The sequence below is a fragment of the Triturus cristatus genome, chromosome 3_2, assembly GCF_964204655.1.
Source record: "Triturus cristatus chromosome 3_2, aTriCri1.1, whole genome shotgun sequence".
NCBI classification, from domain to species: domain Eukaryota; kingdom Metazoa; phylum Chordata; class Amphibia; order Caudata; family Salamandridae; genus Triturus; species Triturus cristatus.
The window spans coordinates 10,938,933-10,952,505 of record NC_140584.1 but is presented as its reverse complement, the minus strand read 5'-3'; positions in this window follow the sequence as shown (position 1 = coordinate 10,952,505).

Here is a 13,573-nt window from a genome sequence, read left to right as displayed (position 1 = left end):
TAACAGAGGTCCTCTCTGCGATCAATATGATCGCTCCGGGAAAAGCAGCTGGACCCGATGGACTCCCTGGCGACCTTTTGCTCCATGAAAAAGACCTTTGGGCAGAATTCATCCTTCGGACTTTAAACAACCTAGCTTCAGGATACCCAGTTCCGGACTCGTGGAAGGGGGCGGAGGTGGTGGCTATCTATAAGAAAGGGGACAGGGAGGACCCTGCCAACTACAGACCGATTAGTCTAATCGATGTAGTACAAAAAGTGGTTGGCAGAGTCCTCCTGACCAGGATTAAGGCCTGGATAGATGAGGAGGGCATTCTGAGTCACTATCAAGCAGGATTTAGGGAAGGAGTTGGTACTATTGACCAGGTCTTCAGATTCTGTACTATATACTGGAAATCTGTCACTATTGAAAAAGGCAGCCTGTATTTGGCGTTTATTGATTTAAAAACAGCCTTCGACCTGGTCCCACGATCACTGCTGTGGCAGGTACTGTGCGATCTGGGCATCCCTCCCCTAATCCTGGACCTCCTCAAACGCCTTCATGAAGGCAATTTTGCCAAAGTTACGTGGGGACACCAGGGCCAGCTCACAGAGAGGATAGCTGTCGAGAAAGGGGTGCGCCAGGGTTGCGTTCTAGCCCCGACCCTGTTCTCTCTTTTTATAAATGGGGTGGCAGACCATTTGAGTGATGACCTGGCCGATGGCCCAACCCTGTGCGGGGATAAATCACCCACCCTGCTCTTCGCTGACGACACTTTGTTAATATCAAAAAGCCCTATGGGCTTACAAAGATTGTTGTACCGTTTCTCCCAGTTTTGCGACATCAGGGGCTTGAAAATAAATACAACAAAAACCTGATGACGCTATCACCCTCAAAAAACTTTAGGAATTACATCAAGCTAAATGACACCACACTGGAGCTAGTGGAGGCCTTTGATTATCTTGGAGTGAGGGTCAACAACAAGCTCAAATGGGCCCCCCATTTGTCGAAAATGCTCCTTGTCCATAAAAGAGTCTCAGGGGCAATAGCGAAACATCAGAGGCTCTCATATAGTAGGCCAATAGCTGCAGCAGTCAAGGTCTACGAGGGGAAGGCCATGTCAGCGGCCCTCTACGGGGCGGAACTGTGGGGTTTTGAAAATCTAACAGAGTTGCTTAAATCTGAGAATAAGTTCTTTAGAGACTTAGTCTCGCTTCCTCTGTCTATCCCGCTAGTTCCGCTCCGCAGCGATCTCGGTAGACATAACATCAGCAATGTGGCTAGGCTACGCCCTATACTATATTGGACAAGGCTCAGAAGGTCCCCCGAACTTCATCATTACGCTTCTGCTCTGGACGAGTTATTAAAACTTGGAGCAGAGCACAAGATCCCCTGGGTATCGAATCTGAAAAAACAGTTGCAGAAGATAGGCCTGGAAGAGGCTTGGGTGAGGCAGCTCCCTCCTCCCAAATCAACGATAAAAAAGATCTATTGGGAATGGGTCACGATTGACATCCTAAGAAACCAGAGGGGCGTTCTAACTGTGAACTTTTTGGATGTGAAACCTGCCCCCAGTATGGAATCCTTTATGGATTTGATTGAATCTCCTGGAGACAGGTCACTATATCTGGTACCCTTCCACTTCACGAGTTCCAATCTAGCTGGAGTAAGGCAATCGCGAGCCCAAAAGGTTGCCCAGGCTGTGCCTCCCCCATAGAGACCATTGGCCATTTTATGTTTGCCTGCCAGGCATACAGGCAACCAAGATTAAGATGGCTGAACCGGTTTGTAACAACCTAGGCACTAGGTCTTCTAGGATGGCGTTGCGAATCCTGACCTACGAAACATCAGTCCCCAGTGTTATCTGTGGGACTGCTAAATATCTGGGCTGGGCATGGAGGATAAGACGAAAGCACCTTAAAGATGTACCAATTTTAAGCGAACCATCTATCCCCATGACCCTGTACGAATACTACTGTTTATTAAATCATGTAACGGGGGAGTGTGTAAATTCTGGATGTATATAGATATGCTTTTTTACTCTTTTTAATTATATATAGATCAAAGTCATTGTTGTAGTGGGTTTTAAACTGTTTCATATGTACTGTATTATACTTTTATGATATTGTTTTTATATCGAATAAAGTGACTACAGCTTCCCTGAGGCAGTAGCTTCAGTGGAGTACAGAGCCAATGAAACAGAGGGCAGTCGTACCACTAAGCGCAATGCATTAATTCTAAAGTATGAAACAGTTCTAACAGAAATCAAGTCAATGTGTGCTGCAGGAACTCTGGGCCTGAATGCCTGCCAGCGATTATTTTTAAAACAGCTAGTCATTAGTGAGCAGACGTTCTGTTCCCATTATTTAAGAATTGTCTGCTTTTCAATACCATTCCAAAAAGTTGGAGAGGTTCCATACTGATATCCAACCTTAAGAAGGGCTCTAGAGACCAACCAGAAAACCACAGGCTAATTGCCATGCTCTACTTGGATGTGCCCAGGCAGGCTTCCAAAACAAATGTGGTATTGAGGACAATATGATTACAGTGTCATCCCTTTTGGAAGGCCTAAATAGGGGTGATGTGTTTATATTTAAAAAGGAGGTTTTGCTCTTCAAAATGATATATTTTGACAGATTGAGTTGCAGTTTTTACACTGCTAATGTTAGATTATGCTGGCAGGCCTGAAGCCAGTTTTGCACTGCCACAGTAAGGGATTGGTACTGCAGTCCACTGGTGGCATTTAACTTCCCGGCCCTTGGTACACCTTTTACTATATACTAGGCACTTCCAGGGAAGGTAAATATACCAATTAGGAATATGTCCATTTAACAATGTTTAAATGGGGAGCACAGGCATTTTACTACTAGTTAGCAGGGGTAAAGTGCACAGAGGCCGAACACCAGTAAAAATATAGCCCAGGAAAAGGCAAAATCAACTTGGTGACCAGGCACAAAAGGGGGGTTTCCTACAGTTGTCACATTTAAAAAAACGTTTTATCTAACCAATAGAATTACATTAATGGTGTAATATTGTACATTTAATAATACTGCATTTTTTTTTAATTGTGCGTTAACTTTTCAATTGTAGAGAACTGGGCCAAAGCTGAATTAAATTAAGTCAGCTCTAACTAAGACATCCATTGGTGACCCCTTTAATGTGTGATAGTCTGATAGTTGCAGTAGCACAAGATGTCAGGACTGCAACGGCCATCACCTGGTAACCCAATGGTGGCAGCAGAATTGGAAGACCCGATGGAGATCTTTGCTGCAACAGTTGTCCATCAGTAATTAGACCCAAGGCTTGATGGATCTGCAGGGGTTATTCAGTTCTGACATTATTAGAGTGTAAGGCAGAGACACCGGCTAGAAGCACAATATTATGGCCAGGAAGAAAGTAAGTAAATTAAAAATTGGAAGAGGAAGTGGATGTAATGGAAAGAGTAGGAGAAAAGTGGCAGACATGCTGCTGAGCACTGTCAGAAGAGTTATCCTTGTAAACAAGACAGGTCAGAAAGGGAAGTCTGAGCAGGATCAAGGAGGGCACTATCTTTTTAAAGCTTTCCTGTCCATTAGTACACTTTAGGTACATCAACCTTACCACACGTCTCCCATGTTAACAAATGCTACCCAGGCACTCACATCTTTGTTCTGCTCATGTTTACAGAATGCTGCTCAGTGTAAGGGACATGCTGACGGTGCCACTCTGGGACTCCCACGCCACTCCTCACAAGTCATATAGTAACATCTTCTACTTACAGTACTTGGAAACGGCAAGAGTACAGTATGAAGTGTCATTTAAAGAAAAAAGTCTGGACTTTCCTTGCAACCCTGTTGGCACAGCTGTCAATTGAACAGCCCTACATTCTAATTTGTCATTTGGTACACCTGCCACTATCTGCAACACTGGTGCCAGGGGTCATGAAGGCAGCAAGAGGAAGAGAAAAAAAACACACTCAGAGCTACATTTATTTGTAGATGTTTCCACTAGCTGCTCTTTCTATATCTTCAGACATACCAACACACATGCACTGTTGTGAAGCATACATTCACACTTTTTGGTTGGCAACAGCCATTTAGAGTTAAGAGAGGGCGCTGCATCCTATTTGGTCTAGTCACTGAGAAAACAGCCTTCTCATTGCTTACTGTGCAGTTTGCTTCCAGTGAATCCAAGGCTGTGCAGCATTTCATTTTATGTAAGTGTGTTTCTATTTACACAGACCTCTGCAGACAGCTCTGAAAGTTTGGGAAAGATGAGGGCCCTGGATTGGGCCATAAATCACTACTTGGAGACAAGAATATACAAGTCCTCAGAAACCTTGCCTTGTTTCAGTTTGATATTGCAACAAAGAAAATGTCTAAAATCAACACCTGGGGGCAGTGTAATACTGTTAATTGTTTTTGGTTTCAGTTTTATTTGTAACAAAGAAAATGTTTTGGTCTGATGCTCTCTTTAGCCCTGAGAGCTGTTTTTTTTACTTTCCTTGTAGTTTTCTGATTTAAGGAGCTGGGCATCAGCTGTATAGGAAACCAAGAAGAGCAAGGGCTGTATAGGGTTGTTACATATGAAATGGAAACGGTTTCATATATTTCCATCTCTCCAAGTGTTGATTTATGGCCTGGGTGTTTCAGCTTTCCACAGAGGAATGTGTAAACAGGAAAGCACTTACTTAAATAAAATGAAATGCTCTACATCCCTGGGTAAACTGGAAGCAATGGTTGTATTTCCTCTCCTATGTGCTCACCCAGCATGCACAATGAGAAGGCTGTATTTTGGAGTGACTAGACAAATGGAATGCAGCCATCACTCTTAACTCTGATTGGCTGTTGTCAACCAATCAGTGTGAAGGGGTGTTTCACAACATTAAAAGTGTGTTGGTATGACTAAGGGATGAGGAATGAGATGTAGGGCTGATGGATCGTGGATGAGGAGTAGGGATGAGAATTTAGGATGATGGTCGAGAAGAGGGGTAATGGATGTGAATTATGGATGATGAATGAGGTGTAGAGATGATGGATGAGAAGTAGGGATAATGGATGGGAAGTAGGGATGAGAAGTAAGGATGATAGATGAGAGGTGAGAATTGTGGAGGAGATGTAGGGATGAAGGACGAGAAGTAGGGATGATGAATGAAAAGTAGAGATGAGAAACAGGGATGATGTACGAGAAGTAGGGATGATGGTTTAGATGTAAGGAATTGTTGTGTGTCGATTTAGATACTGTATATAGGTTTCCCGATTAATGTCCTTATATAGGCACAATTCACGTTGCCCATATTTAGGCATAGTAATCCCACCCTTATTTAGGCATTATCCATGCTAACCAAATACAGGCATAGCCACCTACATCCGTTCATCTGCGTCACAACAATTTCTTGGAAAAACAGACTCTTAAGCCTTTAGGACTTCCCCTTGCTTGGATATTGATTTCTCCAAGAACTCATTTATTATGCATGAATATCTATTCCTTAGAGGTTCATTCATGACGTTCTTCTGCACGACTTTTACGTCAATACGGGCATTCCTAAACACCTTCAAGGTATAAATATACCTTCACTTACCATGGCAAACCACGGTTCGGCTGCCTACTTGCACGGCGCTGCTCGCTACGGCAAGTTCGGAAGGAAGTCCAGTCCCCGCCTGACGCACTGACCAGACGCTGTCATCCTCCTAGCAGAGAATCCAGCTCCAGTGTTTCTGACTCCCCTTGTGGGGTGTTAGAGATCGACACTCAGAAAGAGATTCAAACCTCACTCATTCTAAGGTATGGAGTGGACTAGAACCTAGAGGGACTTTTGGCAAATCTTGGCAACTATAGCTAAACTAGACTATAGACAAACAGCACCTACTTCTTACCTTGTACTACACTTAGGCTAGGTACACTGGGGTAGAAGTAGCTAGAAGCATCAGATGAGTATTACATTTTAGCCTGTGTTATTTATGTATGTATTTTTATGAATATCTGTCATAGCTACAAACCATGCTACTGCAGTATTATTTTATCTTACTGCTAACGCTGAACTTATTATACTTCGCATTCTGTCTTACGATTGTAGCAGTTCATATCACTTGCACTAAAAATAAGACTGTTCAATAAACCCTTTTTATTGAAATGTCTGTCAATCTATTTCTATGTAACTCCGTAGAAACGAAGCATGAACAATTGATTGAGTGAAACTGTTATCTATTGTTGCCACAATTCTGAGATTGTTCCGATTCTAAGGGAAAGAAAGTTGTCATCTGAGATTGTTCCGATTCTAAGGGAAAGAAAGTTGTCATGTTTATGCGGTTGTCAGAAACTAATCCCTTCTTGTTTATTCAGGAAGTTTTCTAGTGACCTCTGAGTTAGCTGGCACACACAAGTAATTAAGTTTAATGTACTCGATAGAGACATACTGACCTCCGTCCTATGTCAAAACTATAGTGTATATTATTCCAATGTGCAGAGCATATCATAGGGACTACATGGCGCCCAACGGTTTGGTAAGGCACTAATTTAACGCTGGATACTGAAGAAACTCAGTTGTGCTTTTCTCAGAGACCCCTACACGTAATACTCCATAAGACATCTGGAGTGGGTAGGGATAATATCCGCCATAGCTGAATAGGACAAAAATCCTATGTATTAGCTGTTTGGTTTGTTCAACGTTGAAGGATACAGTGTTCCAAAATATTGTGCACCTTATCTTTGTTCCCTTGAAACTTGCTCTGCAATTTTCATTAAACAATGTCCCTAAACGGGGATAATAACACCGGAACCGGTGGAGCTGTACCCGACGATGTCGCAGCAGCTTTTGATTATCCAGGTTTTAATGAAACCGATGAAAATGCAAAAATAATCCCTCCAAATGTAAGGAGAGTTATCACTCTAAAACTTATAAAACATGGCCTAACACCAAGAGGTGGTAGAGCAGTTTTTGTGATAGAGGCACATGAATCTCACCAGACAGTGGTATTCTATTCATGGATAGTATTCCCAGAATCAAATCCAGTAACTAAAACGTTTCACTTCTACAAAGAAGATGAACCACCTGAGGAATATATTCCTTTCGAGGATATTAAAATTCCACTAACATACCAGGAGCATGATCTCTGGTTTAAAGGCGCCCTACAACATTACAATCACATTACCAGGCTCGGTCCACTAGGTAGACCAGAAGCAACATGGCCGATTTTAGCCGGCTATAAACCTCATCTTGACATTGAAGCAATGTCAGACGTAGAATTACTTAATGAGATACAAAATTTAATAGAATTACACAGTTAAACCACAACTGTCTGAAAGTCCTGAAAAGGCCTTTACTAAAAACAGTCCTACCTCTTCTAAAAAGAAGTGGGAAAATTGCAAACAACATACAAAAGACAAAGATTCTCAATCCCAAGGTAGGTCTCCTCAAAAGGAGCCCTCTAAAAGGAGGTATAACCTCAGGAATAGGGATAATTTGAGAAAACCTGACAGGTATCAAGATACTGATACATGTTCCTCTCGTACCTTTCAGATATCGTCACAGACATCCGAAAGAAGAGGACGGTCAGATCAAAAAGAAGAACGTGTGAAGTCCAAAAAGGAGCAACACGTTCAGAAAAACAAACTGAAAACCTCAATTCTCCAAGAAGAAAGTAGCAGGTCTGAAGATTAGACATGCCGAGGATTCTGAGAACACAACTCAAGAACGGAGAATGGGCTCAGACAATGTTGGACAGCGCAGCAGAAGTATCAATAGCTCGCCAGAACCTGAAGGGACTTCTGGAGACAGTGGACCTGAATGAAGACATTCAAGCTGAGACTGCATACACTAGTTTTCCACAAAGGTTATATGAAATAACACTCCGGATGGAGGGAGACATACCAAGAAAAGTGAAAGCACTCTTTTGGGAGCGACTTTCAAATGGTTATGATATACTTCTAGCAGAACGGGACTGGCCACCAGAATTTGTCAGAGAGTGCCCACACGGCGATGACACCATTATGCCAGCCTTCTCTAACCATGTTCCAGTACATTTAAAATATACTTATGCCAGGAAATGGGCAGTGGCCCAAGCCTCAGCATTATACAAAAATCATGTAGGATGGAATGAGGACTCACCTCACCATAAGATCCAGTTAAAAAATCAACCAACTGCACAAAGGCAGTATCCAATTAAGCAAGAAGCTAAAAAACAGGCCAGGGAGATCTTAGAACAACTTGAATACCAAGGGGTGATTGAAACATGCACCTCATCAGTGAACTATCTTTGGTTTCCTGTTTCCAAACCAAACAATACATATCGTCTAGTTTGGGATTACAGACACTTAAACTCTTGTTGTAAAACATTTGCAGTGCAAAATGCACATAGTACAGCATTAATGAATACAATTGTGCGTAAAAAATATAAAACCACATTAGATATTTCTAACGGTTTCTTTTGTCAAAACATAGCACTTGAAAGTAGGTTTTTGTCAGCTTTCTCAATAATGGGAACCCAGCGTCAATTCTGTTGTCTCCCTCAGGGATTCAAGAATAATCCAGGGTTATTCTGAGCAAGGGTAACAGAGTTACTACAAATTTATGATGACGAGGTATTGTCATATATCGATGATATCTATCTGACTGACAATGACCTGAACAGGCATTTGAACAGGGTGAATACCATTATACTGGGCTTCACCTCTGAAGGTTATAAATTCAATTTAAAAAAATCAAGAATTGCCCATCTCAAAGTCCTTTTCCTAGGATTTGAACTATCAACTGAAGGCAAAAGCCTGGCAGCCAACTTTTTAGAAAAGTGTGCGCTGCTCCAAACTCCCCAAAAAATTGAAAAACTTAGTTGATTCTAGGTTTCCTAAATTTTGGAAGAACATACATTCTAAACTACTCAGAAAGGGTTAAACCTCTCTACGAATTAATCAAACCTGATTTTAAAATCGCACATTGGACACAGGAACACACAGATATCCTGCGTTCACTTCAAGCTGACATGATAGCAACAAAACACTTACAAACACGCGTAAACATACGCAACTTAGTGATTCGAATCATTCCGGGTCAATGCGGATTCACCTACTTAACTTTTAACGCAGGTGAAAAAGTACCAATTGCATACAAACCACATTTATATACGCAAGTAGAAATGAAATTTACATCGACAGAAAAAATTCTGACAGCAGTTCAAACCGCTGTAGCAAAAGAGCCCTAGCACAGGGGAAACGCATTATGGTCGTAACCCCTGTACCAGCCTTAGAGGCAGTTACAAAAGCGAGTATTCCAAATGCAAAAGCTTTACATCCAAGATGGAAACAATGGGTTAATTCTCTTGCTGCAACTGATGTTGAATATGTTTTTGATCCTTATTTAAAAACACAAGCATTCCTGCAATACGAACAGGAATTTCCTCTGCCTACTGAAATTCTCCCTCTTGACCAGTACAAATTTATAATTTATACTGATGGATCTGCACAACCCGCTACGGAGGTTAAGCAAGCTTATAGTGCAGCATGCGCGATTGTTAAAGGTCATATGCTCGATGGCAAATTTAGACCAATGGTCACAAAAACGCATTCTCTAGGAGATTGTACAGCTCAGCGAGCTGGACTACAAGCATTTAAAATGGCACTTGAAAATACGGATCGCAAATTCCCCACACTCATAGTGTAAGATTCTTTTTATTGTGTTCAATCTTACAATGAACATTTAACGAATTGGCTTCAAAATGGTTTCAAAGATGCAAAAGGTGGCACAATCAAGCATAAAACGCCTTGGGAACAAGTAGTTCAGTTGTGAAACGGACTACAAAACACTCATGTGATACACACGCTGAGTCATCAACGTGATGGCGTTCACGTTGAAGGAAATTCATTGGCTGATAAAGCCGCAAAAGGGGCAGTGCAAACGGCTTCCGTAGCTGCAATCACTCATTCAAAAAAAAAAAATAGACAGTGAAATAATACTGGCTGTCAATGCTTCAAGCAAAGGCAGCGGTGCAGCGTTACCTAAAAGGTTTACACTCAAATACTCATATATAATTGATGCGAACAGTGTTCTGTTTGCTCAAATCCCTGGAGTGGGGGATAGGGTAATACCAAACATGGAATGAAGAGCAGCTTTGATTAACGAAGCACATCTGGGAGAGGGTCTGACACATCAGGGGATCTCTGAAACAATGTTAAAACTAAAAGAGATGTACTGGTAGCCAGGAATGAATACACTGATTCACACTTTTATCGATAAATGCATAGACTGCAATAGAGATCGCAGTACAGAATGCCACCAGGCACCTGTCTACAACGTAGCCAGCCCAGTACAGACACCATTGTTAGACGGCATTAGACTATCTACATGCAGCCATCCCTGTGGACGAATGCAGTCCCACAAACACTAAAGCAAGGTTCTTTGGATGTGGCCTCAGCGCTCGGCTGACGCTCGAACTGTTATAAAAGATTTGCAAGTCTTTATCGGCACATACGCAATTGCCACACTACATTCTGACCAGGGTCCTGCGTTTAGATCTCAAGCTTACAAAGAAGCCATGGCCAGTTTGGGCGTAGCATTGTGGTATTCTTCTCTATTCCATCCTGAGTGAAATTCTGTTGTGGAAAGTAAAAACAGGGACATAAAGCAGTCTATAACAGCTAGGGTATTAGGTTTGGGTGATGGGTGGGTCAAACATCTTTTTGGGGTCCAACGCTCATTAAACAATTTGCCAAGAAGTTCTCTAGGGGGTTTCACTCCATATGAAGTCCTATTTGGAACTAGAATGGTGATTCCGGACCTTGACATAAAAGGCACAGTGGTGGAAAATAAAAACTTTGATATCAAAGATCATTTGGCTGTTTTACAGGACTTAAATGAACTAAGATTGAAACAAAGCAACGTGTTCCTGAAGCCAACCACCACTGGGGAAAAACCAACCGTCCCAGTAAGGCCTGTCTGGATCCCAAAGCTTGGTGATCTAGTCAGAGAAAAGATCACGAATAGAATGAATTTGGGCCTTCTTACAGATCAGCAGTACCTGTCCTAGCAATCCACGGATCAAGAACAGTACTACTGCCGCACCTTGCTGGTAAAAAGGAGAAAAGATTTGTGTCCATCGACCTGATCAAACCACACTGTTTGGCCGATAAAGTAGTAGGCCAAGTGGACTCCGACAATGTAGCAGTCGCACTCCACTAGCTACAATCCAAGAGGTTCAAACTGAGAGATTCATTACATTTGAAGATTCTACAGTGAGAAATGAAGGACTAAGCAACAAAGCTATGGAACTCGTCCCCCTTGAGACCCAAATAACAGTTCATCCTGATACACCTGTCTACAACAAAGTAACAAGTTATCAACTGGTTCCAGCGATTTCAACGAATCCTGATGCAATTCCAACCACTGACAGAACTGCCTCTGGCTATTTCATTAACTTTGATACGTTTTTTGAGGATCACAGAGAACCTGAAACAACGCCAGCAAAAAGAACTTTCAAAGAACAAGCAACAGACTTTTTTCATCTCCTAAAAAAGACTTATCTGGTTTCACCATGGATTGAACTATGGATTGTTTTGGGAATATTCTTCTTTCTTCTTTGGTTATCTCTGGTAATAACTCTGGGTATGCTGATAAATGGAAGGTACATTTGAATGGACACAGCAAGTAAAAGAGTGAACTTACTTCTCCAGCCACACAAATCATCCCATCGTGAAGCAAGAGACTTGTCAGCAGTGAACATCACAGCCGTTCCTATACCAGATGGTATAGTTTGGGACAGAACTGAATATGACATTTTTGGCCCGTCGGAACATTTGAAGATTCCACACTTATTGAACATTTCATTAAGTGACTTTATTACCTCTAGTACCTTTTCTGATGATTGGGACTTCGAGACTGTTAATAACATGATGTCTGATCTAGAAATGTCTGCAGTATTCACAAATCCTGAATATTTAGAGGGTTCATCAGACTATGAACAAATGTATTGTTATACCCACTATGGTCATCATTTCTTGCATAAAACTGCATCAACTAGAAATGTATTTATGTATAACCAATGGGAACATTGTCCTACACCTCTAAAGGGTAGCTCAAAAACCTTTGCAATGAAATTTCCATATTTTTCAGGGTTCAACTTATCAAATCCAGAATCTTTTTTAAGAATAGGAACAAGACAGGAACAAAAAATATGTTAACCAATAGGAAACAGATTTATTCTACAGCCTTTATTGCCCAACTGTCTAGACAGGAGTCCGACTTTTGGAAAGACAACATTGAGACAAAATCTGTCTGGGGTACAAAAGATTGACAAGTGCAGGGGTTAGAAGCTTTGTTTAGAGCCTGTATCGTCCCTGAGCAAATTATATTTTTGAATGACACTGTTCAACAAACGTCTTGCCTTGGGTTAGCTATGATCAAAGACATGAACACACCAACCATACCTATACCTGCAAGTGATAGCACTACACAGGGGGAGGTCGACGTACATAATATTTTGCATCACAACAGATCAGATCCAGAATGAAAAAATGGTTGCTCTGGCCCACAGACACAGACAACTGTCAAGATCGATTCCTGAAAAAAACACGGGGTTTCACTATCAATAGGCCAGACCCACGCTATGTTCAAAGATAGCATCCAGGGGTAGTCACAACATATAGGTGCCGATTCCGATTCCGATCCTGGAAAAACCGGGTACGAACCGTCGGTCGGAGGGTTTTCTCCGTCCGACTCGTACCCGGTAAAAAAACATTACAAACATGGAAGTACGATTCGCACGGAAACACCATTTCCGTACAAATCGTAAGAAACACCGACCGACGAAAATATACATACAAATGTGATCTGGGAAAGCGCCGACGTGACGTCGGGACGCAGTCAGGCTCCGTTTCACGAACAAGGAAGTACGATTCGAACCGACACCAGTCCGGACGGCAATATTTTTACGGCACCCAAAAAGTGCCGGAAAAGCGAAGGACGGCACGATGCGAGCGGAATTGGGGGCCCGGTACGCGCCGAACCCCCCCAGACCCCATGTATGTACGAGTCGAACCCCCACCCGTGTATGTACACCCGTGTATGTACGAGTCGAACCCCCACCCGTGTATGTACACCCATGTATGTACGAGTCGTACCCCCACCCGTGTATGTACGGTGCGTACCCCCAGCGCGTAGCATTAATTAAATAATAATAGAATTAAATACCACATGGTTTCTGTCATTCAGACCAATCTGGCAAGATTGCATCTTACCTGTTCTACACTCCCTGCTTTGCGGTGAAGAATGCGTGCTAGACATCTGTCTAACACTCCTATCAGTCATGCCTACGGATATCGATACTCTGCTGGACCCGGTAACGGCCCATGCTGCGTGTTGTCCCCAGCGGTTACCAATCCTGATGACGGCATTCATTGCGATCTCACAGATGCAAATTGCTACTGCTGAGGTACGAGAGGAAACAACAGGCACACAGGTAACATCTGATACGAACATTGCTGATGCGACCAATGCTAACGTGGATACTACTCATCTACGTGCGGTTAGTCTTCTAAACGAAGTAATCCAACTTTCACCTACAACGGTAGACGACTTTTTGTCTACAGGATTAGAAGATTTTATGTTTTCTCCATCCACATACACTGA